The sequence below is a fragment of the Procambarus clarkii genome, chromosome 12 (genome assembly GCF_040958095.1).
Source record: "Procambarus clarkii isolate CNS0578487 chromosome 12, FALCON_Pclarkii_2.0, whole genome shotgun sequence".
NCBI lineage: Eukaryota > Metazoa > Arthropoda > Malacostraca > Decapoda > Cambaridae > Procambarus > Procambarus clarkii.
The window spans coordinates 41,780,726-41,791,471 of record NC_091161.1 but is presented as its reverse complement, the minus strand read 5'-3'; the positions used below and the strand labels follow the sequence as shown (position 1 = coordinate 41,791,471).

General features: G+C 45.4%; 1 protein-coding gene across 4 annotated transcripts in view; it reads left to right on the top strand.

Moving 5' to 3' along the window:
* Positions 1-1,625: 1,625 nt before the first annotated feature.
* The window catches only part of LOC138363910 (ankyrin repeat and KH domain-containing protein 1-like), a 177,212-nt gene continuing 168,091 nt past the window's right edge, over positions 1,626-10,746 (top strand). For 3 of the 4 annotated variants that reach the window (XM_069323371.1, XM_069323368.1, XM_069323370.1), the window contains exon 1: positions 1,633-1,749. The gene's annotated coding sequence lies outside the window, so the exon portion shown is untranslated. Of the gene's footprint in view, positions 1,750-10,746 lie in introns of all 4 variants that reach the window. The other variant, XM_069323369.1, reaches the window with a different exon arrangement.

The window sequence follows — 10,746 nt, the reverse complement described above, 5'->3', positions numbered from 1 at the left end:
ATCGTAACGGCAACCAACTGGTGTCACTATTAGGTAGTCACGATGATGCACAGGTTGTGGGTGACCTTGAACCGACGAATATCTACGGGGGTATTCTTGATCTATGTCTCGGTTTCAACGTCTCCCACACCGTGTGCGCCTCGTCAATAGTGCCAGATATGGCGTCTGATCATCTGGCCATATTAGCCACTGTAAGCATTGGAAGCTCTATCCTCCCTGGTGGAGTGTTCAAGCGGAAGAGGCTGGCTGTGCCCATCGATCAACGAGACAATCTTGTTGCTCATGTGTCAGACTGGTGCAGTTCATCTGAGCCTTCATCAGTTGAAGATTTTTTATATATATATGTGTGTGTGTGTGTGTCGTACCTAATAGCCAGAACGCACTTCTCGGCCTACTATGCAAGGCCTGATTTGCCTAATAAGCCAAGTTTTCCTGAATTAATTTATTTTCTCTAAATTTTTTCTTATGAAATGATAAAGCTACCCATTTCATTATGTATGAGGTCAATTTTTTTTTATTGGAGTTAAAATTAACGTAGATATATGACCGAACCTAACCAACCCTACCTAACCTAAGGTTAGGTAGGGTACCTAGCCTAAGGTTAGGTAGCCGAAAAAGTTAGGTTAGGTTAGGTAGTCGAAAAGCAATTAATTCATGAAAACTTGGCTTATTAGGCAAATTGGGCCTTGCATAGTAGGTATTAATGGTATTCTATAGTACGTTCCTGTTGGTGTTCGTTAGTATATTGATGATGTTCGTTAGTCCGTTGATGGTGTTCGTTATTCGGTTGATGGTGTTCCTTATTCAGTTGATAGTGTTCGTTAGTCCGTTGGTGGTGTTCGTTAGTCCGTTGATGATATTCGTTAAATCTTTGTTGTTGTTCGTTAGTCAGTTGATGGTGTTCATAATTCAGTTGATAGTGTTCGTTAGTCCGTCGATGGTGTTCGTTAAACCTTTGATGGTGTTTGTTATTCAGTTGAGGGCGTTCCATTTTTCGTTGATGGTGTTCGTTAGTCCTTTGATGGTGTTTCCTTAGTCTGTGATGGTGTTCATTATTCCGATGATGGTGTTCGTTAGTCCGTTGATGGTGTTCGTTAGTCGGTTGATGGTGTTCGTTAGTCGGTTGATGGTGTTCGTTATGCTGAGGGCCACATTTATATCCTCTACTTGCCATTAAATTCTTACAAATTTGCAGCACAATTCATTTTCTGAAGCACTTGTTTGTGGAAGTTTTGTTGTGATAACCGAACATATGTAATATATGAACTCAAGCCATTCCTTGATAAGATTATGCAGAGAACTGCCAACTTTTGATAAGATTAGGCAGTGCCAGACTAACTCGTCTGCTCAATTAATACACCTAATTTTATATGTTACGGTTCCAAACGTACAAATTATAAAGTATTATGAAAAGTAGCTGTTCACATATATCAACGTTTTCTGTGAAACGGTACATTAGGAAAAGTGTAGCTTGGGTTTGTACATGTCTGCTTAGGGTAACACTTTGTATTTTGTACGTTGTTATAAACCAATAAAATGGGCTGTCTATCAGTGGTATTGATGAGGACGCTGATAACTCGAAACTCAAGCAGCAACACTATCAGCACTGCCAAAGTGGGAGGAACTGGCAACAGTTTTCTAGTGCCAGCAGGTGATGTAGCAGTCAGTTTAGTACCAGTAGCAAGATCCACATCGCCCATCCCGGCAGTTAAGTACTAGTAGCAAGAACCACCTCGCCCATCCTGGCAGGTTAGTACCAGTGGCAAAAATCTCCTCTCTCAATCAAAATACGTTAGTGCAAGAATCAATAGTCATCTCTCTCAACCAGGTAGGTTGGTGCAAGTGGCAACAACCACCTCTCAAGTGGCACCCCAGGGAAGCCTAAAGTCTCAGTTGGATACCAATTCCATTTCTCTGAGATTCTCTTCTCTTCTATAGAGGGTGTTCAGCAGCCAGGTCGGTAGAACTACAGTCTTCCTCATTTGTGGTCCTGGGTTTGAGGCTTCCACGGCTCAAATGTTGAAAGGAAGAAAACTATCGGGGGAAAGCATCCTAGGCATGGTCAGAAATTCACCCTATGGGGGGTCCTAGATAAAAGTAAACATTTGGCTTTTATATATATAAATGAAAATATATATATATATATATATATATATAATATATATATATATATATATATATATATATATATATATATATCTACATATATATATATATATATATATATATATATTTATATATATATATATATATATATATATATGTATATATATATATATATATATATATATATATATATATATATATATATATATATATATATATATATATATATATATATATATATGTCGTACCTAGTAGCCAGAACGCACTAGAAATAAAAATGAATTTTGCAGAATTTATCTTTGAATTGCCATCAACAGTGAAAAGAAACATAAGAAAGATAGAGAAAATTCGTGTTAGAATTATTAATCTTACTTTTTCGGTCATCCTAGGCATGGTCAGAAATTCTCCCTATGGGGGGTCCTAGATAAAAGTACACATTTGGCATCTATATATATAAATGAAAATATATATATATATATATATATATATATATATATATAATATATATATATATATATATATATATATATATATATATATATATATATATATATATATATATATATATATATATATCTACATATATATATATATATATATATATATATACATATATATATATATATATATATATATATATATATATATATATATATATATATATATATATATATATATATATATATATATATATATATATATATATATATATGTCGTACCTAGTAGCCAGAACGCACTAGAAATAAAAATGAATTTTCAAGAATTTATCTTTGAATTACCGTCAACAGTGAAAAGAAACATAAGAAAGATAGAGAAAATTCGCGTTAGAATTATTAATCTTACTTTTTCGGTCATATTTAATAATATATGTCTACAGGAAAGACTGCTACCAAAATATATATATATATATATATATATATATATATATATATATATATATATATATATATATATATATATATATATATATATATATATATATATATATATATATACATATATATATATATATATATATATATATATATATATATATATATATATATATATATATATATATATATTAGTATATTTTGGTAGCAGTCTTTCCTGTAGACATATATTATTAAATATGACCGAAAAAGTAAGATTAATAATTCTAACACGAATTTTCTCAATCTTTCGTACATTACGCTCTCATGGTGAGTAAGGACACCATGAGAGTAAGGACAAGACAAGAACATATCGATGCCAACACAGAAGACAATGTCCAACATAACAGGCCAATTACACTGGATTAATCTTTGTGTTTAGATAGGAGATGCCTCGTATGGGCCAATAAGCCTTCTGCAGCCCCTATGTTTATCCCTTATGTATCCCCCCATGTTTTCACCTTCATTGTATTATCACCTGACCTAATGCGGGTATAAAATCAACTAGTATTGTAAGATCTGTTCACTTGAGAATGAACCATGGAGGTTAAAAACGTCGTGCAAATTATACAAATAAGTGTAATACACTCTATAGTAAATCACTTCTTTTCTTCACCTTAAAAGTACGAAAATGAGTTTTGGAGAACTCCTATTTCAATTAAGCCCTGATGCTAAGAAAATAGTTAGAGGGATAGAAGCCCTAAACCAAAAAATAATAAATACAGAATATGCGGTCATATTCAATGAAACATGTCTGAAAGAAACAGTTTCTTTTCACTGTTGACGGTAATTCAAAGATAAATTCTGCAAAATTCATTTTTATTTCTAGTGCGTTCTGGCTACTAGGTACGACATATATATATATATATATATATATATATATATATATATATATATATATATATATATATATATATATATATATATATATATATATATACATATATATATATATATATATATATATATATATATATATATATATATATATATATATATATATATATATATATATATATATATATATATATGTATATATATTTATATATGTATGTATATGTATATATATGTATATATGGGTTTTTTGGAGCTTACAGTCCCCAAGTGGGCATTTGAAGGCATAGACGACGTTAGTCTCTTTTAAAGCGTTCTGTTTTGTGTCTGGAGAGTTTCTCATGAGTAGGCTGGCCGTTTTTCTGGTTTATAGTAAATCGTCAGTTGTATCCTCTGATTTTTGTCTGTAGGGATAACGTTTCTATTAACAATATCTTTCAGGACCCTTTCCTCCGTTTTATGAGCTGTGGAAAAGAAGTTCCTGTAAAATAGTCTAATAGGGGGTATAGGTGTTGTGTTAGTTGTCTCTTCGGAGGTTGCATGGCTTTTCACTTTCCTTCTTATGATGTCTTCGATGAAACCATTGGAGAAGCCGTTATTGACTAGGACCTGCCTTACCCTACAGAGTTCTTCGTCGACTTGCTTCCATTCTGAGCTGTGGCTGAGAGCACGGTCGACGTATGCGTTAACAACACTCCTCTTGTACCTGTCAGGGCAGTCGCTGTTGGCATTTAGGCACATTCCTATGTTTGTTTCCTTTATGTAGACTGCAGTGTGGAAACCTCCGCCCTTTTCCATGACTGTTACATCTAGAAAAGGCAGCTTCCCATCCTTTTCCGTCTCGTAAGTGAAACGCAGCACGGAACTCTGCTCAAATGCCTCCTTCAGCTCCTGCAGATGTCTGACATCAGGTACCTGTGTAAAAATGTCGTCAACATACCTGCAGTATATGGCCGGTTTCAAGTTCATGTCGACTAAGACTTTTTGCTCGATGGTACCCATGTAGAAGTTTGCAAACAGGACACCTAGGGGAGAACCCATGGCGACCCCATCTACTTGCTTATACATGTGCCCATCCGGGCTCAAGAAGGGTGCCTCTTTAGTACAAGCTTGGAGTAGTTTCCTCAGAATACTTTCTGGCATGTCAAGAGGAGTACAGGCTGGATCACGATACACTCTGTCGGCTATCATTCCGATTGTCTCGTCCACAGGTACGTTGGTAAACAGCGATTCTACGTCCAACGAGGCTCTTATCCCTGTGGCCCGTGCGCCCCGCAGTAAGTCCACAAATTCCTTTGGAGACTTCAGGCTGAAGGCGCAAGGAACATAAGGAGTCAGCAGGCCGTTGAGTCGCTTCGCCAGTCTGTACGTGGGTGTGGGTATCTGGCTAATGATTGGCCGAAGTGGGTTTCCAGGCTTGTGCGTCTTGACATTTCCATACGCATATCCAGGTTTATATTCCCCAATGATCTTTGGCAGGTGGAGTCCGGATTTCTTGGCGTTCACAGTTTCGATCAGTTTGTTGACCTTTGCTTTTAATTCGGCTGTAGTGTCCTAATTCGACCTCGAGACACAAAAGAAGGTCACTACCAAAGATACCTTACAAGCAGAACTTATTGCAGAAGGAGGAAAGAATCGAGGCAACTACAGAAGCACCATACTGTCCCCCGAGCTTAAAGCGGCAGCTAAAAGCCTTCGTGAGAACAAGGAGATAGTTGTCAGGAGAGGTGACAAGTCGCCAATATATGTCATTCTTAAAAAAGACGAATATCTGGCGAAAATGAACATCATACTCTCTGACCAAACTAAGTTCCAAAGGGTAACGAAGGACACTACAGCCGAATTAAAAGTCGTTTGAAGTCCCCTCCATCGTCCCAGTCAACGGTATTTTACAATTTTCTCCTGCTTGCCAAGCTTGAACACACCAGCAACAGTGCCAGTGAGGGAGGCCTACCACCTTAACGGCCGGGGCGGGATGAGGAAGGGCGGGGGCGGAGGGAGGCGCGTGAGGGAAAGTGAACCTTAAAGTAAGGCGTCACTAAGAACACCCGCTCACCGGTCAGGTGGAGGAGGCTGGTAGTGGCCGAATTTCAAACAGCTCTCACCACCACACCCCCCCACCACCTCCCTCGTGGGCTCAGTGAATGATAGTGAACAATTTCTGTCTGTTTGGTGTATACTTTGCGGCCCCGACATACAAAGTGAATACCATGTATATATAGTGCCATAGTGAAATATACATCTCAAAGTGCCAACTCCGATACTCAGTGCCATACACACCACAAAGTGTCAACCCCAGTTTATAGTGTCATACATATAACAAAGTGCCAACCCCATATTCTCAGTGTCATACATACCCTGGTGTACATATATATGAATGTATATTGTGTCATGTGTTTAGCCCACTCGATACCACGCCTCCCCCCCCAAACCGACCCCATCCCCGCACCTCACTACCTTAGCTGACCCTCGCCCCACCGGCCTCCACACCCAGCCGCGGCCTCCACACCCAGCCGCGGCCTCCACACCCAGCCGCGGCCTCCACACCCAGCCGCGGCCGCCACACCCAGTTGATGCCTCCACACCCAGCCGCGGCCTCCACAACCAGTTGATGCCTCCACACCCAGTTGCTGGCTACACACCCAGTTGTTGGCTCCACACCCAGTTGCTGGCTCCACACCCAGTTGCTGGCTCCACACCCAGTTGCTGGCTCCACACCCAGTTGCTGGCTCCACACCCAGTTGCTGGCTCCACACCCAGTTGCTGGCTCCACACCCAGTTGTTGGCTCCACACCCAGTTGCTGGCTCCACACCCAGTTGCTGGCTCCACACCCAGTTGCTGGCTCCACACCCAGTTGCTGGCTCCACACCCAGTTGCTGGCTCCACACCCAGTTGCTGGCTCCACACCCAGTTGCTGGCTCCACACCCGGTTGCCGGCTCCACACCCAGTTGCTGGCTCCACACCCAGTTGCTGGCTCCACACCCAGTTGCTGGCTCCACACCCAGTTGCTGGCTCCACACCCAGTTGCTGGCTCCACACCCAGTTGCTGGCTCCACACCCGGTGGCCGGCTCCACACCCAGTTGCCGGCTCTACACCCAGTTGCTGGCTCCACACCCAGTTGCTGGCTCCACACCCGGTTGCTGGCTCCTCACCCAGTTGCTGGCTCCACACCCAGTTGCTGGCTCCACACCCAGTTGCTGGCTCCACACCCAGTTGCTGGCTCCACACCCAGTTGCTGGCTCCACACCCAGTTGCTGGCTCCACACCCGGTGGCCGGCTCCACACCCAGTTGCCGGCTCTACACCCAGTTGCTGGCTCCACACCCAGTTGCTGGCTCCACACCCAGTTGCTGGCTCCACACCCAGTTGCTGGCTCCACACCCAGTTGCTGGCTCCACACCCAGTTGCTGGCTCCACACCCAGTTGCTGGCTCCACACCCAGTTGCTGGCTCCACACCCAGTTGCTGGCTCCACACCCGGTGGCCGGCTCCACACCCAGTTGCCGGCTCTACACCCAGTTGCTGGCTCCACACCCAGTTGCTGGCTCCACACCCAGTTGTTGGCTCCACACCCAGTTGCTGGCTCCACACCCAGTTGCTGGCTCTACACCCAGTTGCTGGCTCCACACCCAGTTGCTGGCTCCACACCCAGTTGATGCCTCCACACCCAGCCGCGGCCTCCACACCCAGTTGATGCCTCCACACCCAGTTGTTGGCGCCACACCCAGTTGCTGGCTCCACACCCAGTTGCTGGCTCCACACCCAGTTGCTGGCTCCACACCCAGTTGCTGGCTCCACACCCAGTTGCTGGCTCCACACCCAGTTGCTGGCTCCACACCCAGGTGCTGGCTCCACACCCAGGTGCTGGCTCCACACCCAGTTGATGCCTCCACACCCAGTTGCTGGCTCCACACCCAGTTGCTGGCTCCACACCCAGGTGCTGGCTCCACACCCAGGTGCTGGCTCCACACCCAGGTGCTGGCTCCACACCCAGTTGCTGGCTCCACACCCAGTTGCTGGCTCCACACCCGGTTGCCGGCTCCACACCCAGTTGCTGGCTCCACACCCAGTTGCTGGCTCCACACCCAGTTGCTGGCTCCACACCCGGTTGCCGGCTCTACACCCAGTTGCCGGCTCTACACCCAGTTGCCGGCTCCACACCCAGTTGCCGGCTCTACACCCAGTTGCTGGCTCCACACCCAGTTGCCGGCTCTACACCCAGTTGCTGGCTCCATACCCAGTTGCTGGCTCCACACCCAGTTGCTGGCTCCACACCCGGTTGCCGGCTCCACACCCAGTTGCCGGCTCTACACCCAGTTGCTGGCTCCACACCCAGTTGCTGGCTCTACACCCAGTTGCTGGCTCCACACCCAGTTGCCGGCTCTACACCCAGTTGCTGGCTCCACACCCAGTTGCTGGCTCCACACCCAGTTGCTGGCTCCACACCCAGTTGCTGGCTCCACACCCAGTTGCTGGCTCCACACCCAGTTGCTGGCTCCACACCCAGTTGCTGGCTCCACACCCAGTTGCTGGCTCCACACCCAGTTGCTGGCTCCATACCCAGTTGCTGGCTCCACACCCAGTTGCTGGCTCCACACCCAGTTGCTGGCTCCACACCCAGTTGCTGGCTCCACACCCAGTTGCTGGCTCTACACCCAGTTGCTGGCTCCACACCCAGTTGCTTGCTCCACACCCAGTTGCTGGCAGTTGCTTGGCCATGACCCAGTGTGTTTGCTCCCCTCTATAGAACAATGCGCAGTTTAACTCTCCCAACCGAGTTGAAATGGAAGGGGTCCCAGCGGTCGGGCAGGACTCCACAAGCCTTGAGGTGCCAACAACTGCTCCTAAAAGAGGTTTTTGCCGAGTATGCAACAAAAACACCGCCATAAACTCCAACGGTGGTGTTATCCGCTTTCACACCTTCAACGAGGAAAGGTGCAGTGGTTCCCACCAGCTTCCGAAGGGAAGCAATGGCCAGCTGCCATTAACAGTTAGGGAAGAGACTCCCATTAACCTAATCTCATCTGAGAACCTCACCCAAGCGATCATAGCGACGTCTGCTAGAACATTACCACACATCCCAAAAGCAGCCCGCCCAAATGCAGCAGCCAAACTTTGTAATCTTCTGAAAAGGGTCAATGATGCACCGGAAAACATTCAAGCGTGGCATAATGTCCTTCTGTGTGGCAATGTATGCCTCACCGTCCCTCCAAGGAGGGACAAATCACTTGCTTCCTCGGTCCTGAGGGCGATAAATGAATACCCAAGGGGTGACAACCTAGTTCGCCTGCCTCTCCGAGCAAAACACACCCACCGCAGAAATGGTAACAACAACATACCGGAAACGTACAAAATCAGAGCACAAATCACCAAGAAAATTGAAGAGGGAAATACCGCAAGTGCTATTAGAGTCCTCACCAGTGACGAGAAAATTGCTCCTCGAAACTCAGCCACAGCACGGGCCCTGCAAAGCAAGCATCCACCCAGAGCCCCTCAAGGCGACAACATCGTTCCGCCATCAGCCGACACCATTTCAGACCCATTAACCGTTGGTGAATCTGAGGTCTACAAAGCAGCCCTTTCTTTTCCACCTGGGTCAGCAGGTGGCTTTACAGGGTTAAAACCTCAACATATCAAGCAAATGTTAAATCCTGCGGTTGGTGATGCTGCACAAGATCTTCTTATGGAACTCACAAGGTTCGTCAACATGTGTCTGGCTGGTGAGATACCTGAGGCCATCAGGCCTCTCTTTTTTGGTGCCTCCCTCTGTGCTTTCAAAAAGAAGGACGAAGGAATCAGGCCAATCGCTGTTGGCAACACTCTCCGACGCCTGATTGCCAAGGCTGCTACGAGGGTTGTCAGCCAGCAAGCGGCTGAATTGCTGAAACCAATCCAGCTAGGATTTGGAATCCCCCAAGGCTGTGCAGCGGCTGCCCATGCAGCACGAGCATACATCACCAACATTTCTGATGAAAAGGCCCTGCTCAAACTGGACTTTAAGAATGCCTTCAACATGGTAAGAAGAGATGCAGTACTTTGTGCCGTACATCGCCATTTCCGGCCCCTCTACCCGTTCATACTATCGTGCTACAGTGGCGAGTCAAAACTGCTCTTTGGTGAACATGAAATCAGATCATGTGAAGGTGTTCAGCAAGGTAATCCTCTTGCTCCCCTTCTTTTCTGCTTAGTCTTAAAAGAAATCACCGAAAGCTTGTCCAGCGAGTTCAACATCTGGTTTTTGGATGATGGCACTATAGCTGGCACCGTAGACCACCTCTTGTCAGATATCAGGAAAATAAGGGAGCAAGAAGTAAGCCTGGGTCTTGTCCTGAACCCTTCCAAGTGTGAAGTAGTCTCCTCCAACCCAGACATCGTAGCTAGAATAAGGTCTGCCTTGCCTGGAGCCCATGTTATTAGGGCCGAGAACAGCACCCTCCTTGGAGCTCCCCTCGGGTCTAACGCCATTGAGGAGATCCTCGACAAGAAAATCGCAGACCTTAGGAGGATGGAAGACAGAATAGGTGACATCGATGCCCACGATGCTTTTTATCTCCGCACCAAATGCCTATCCCTTCCGAGGCTAACCTACTTTCTGAGGTGCGCCCCATCTTACGACAACCCAAAGCTTGACGAGTATGACCTCCTACTGAAGACCATGCTGGAAAAAGTTGTTAACCTCTCCCTCAACGAATGCCAGTGGAAACAAGCCACTCTTCCTGTCAGGCTCGGTGGCTTGGGTGTCCGCACCGCCACCCAAATTGCTGTCCCAGCCTTCCTGTCTTCCTCCTCAGCATCAGATGATCTGGTTAAGGAAATTCTACCTGACACCCTGAGTGATGTAGCGGGGATACAGGACCCCCACTACACGGAATGTGACACGAAATGGGGTGCCAT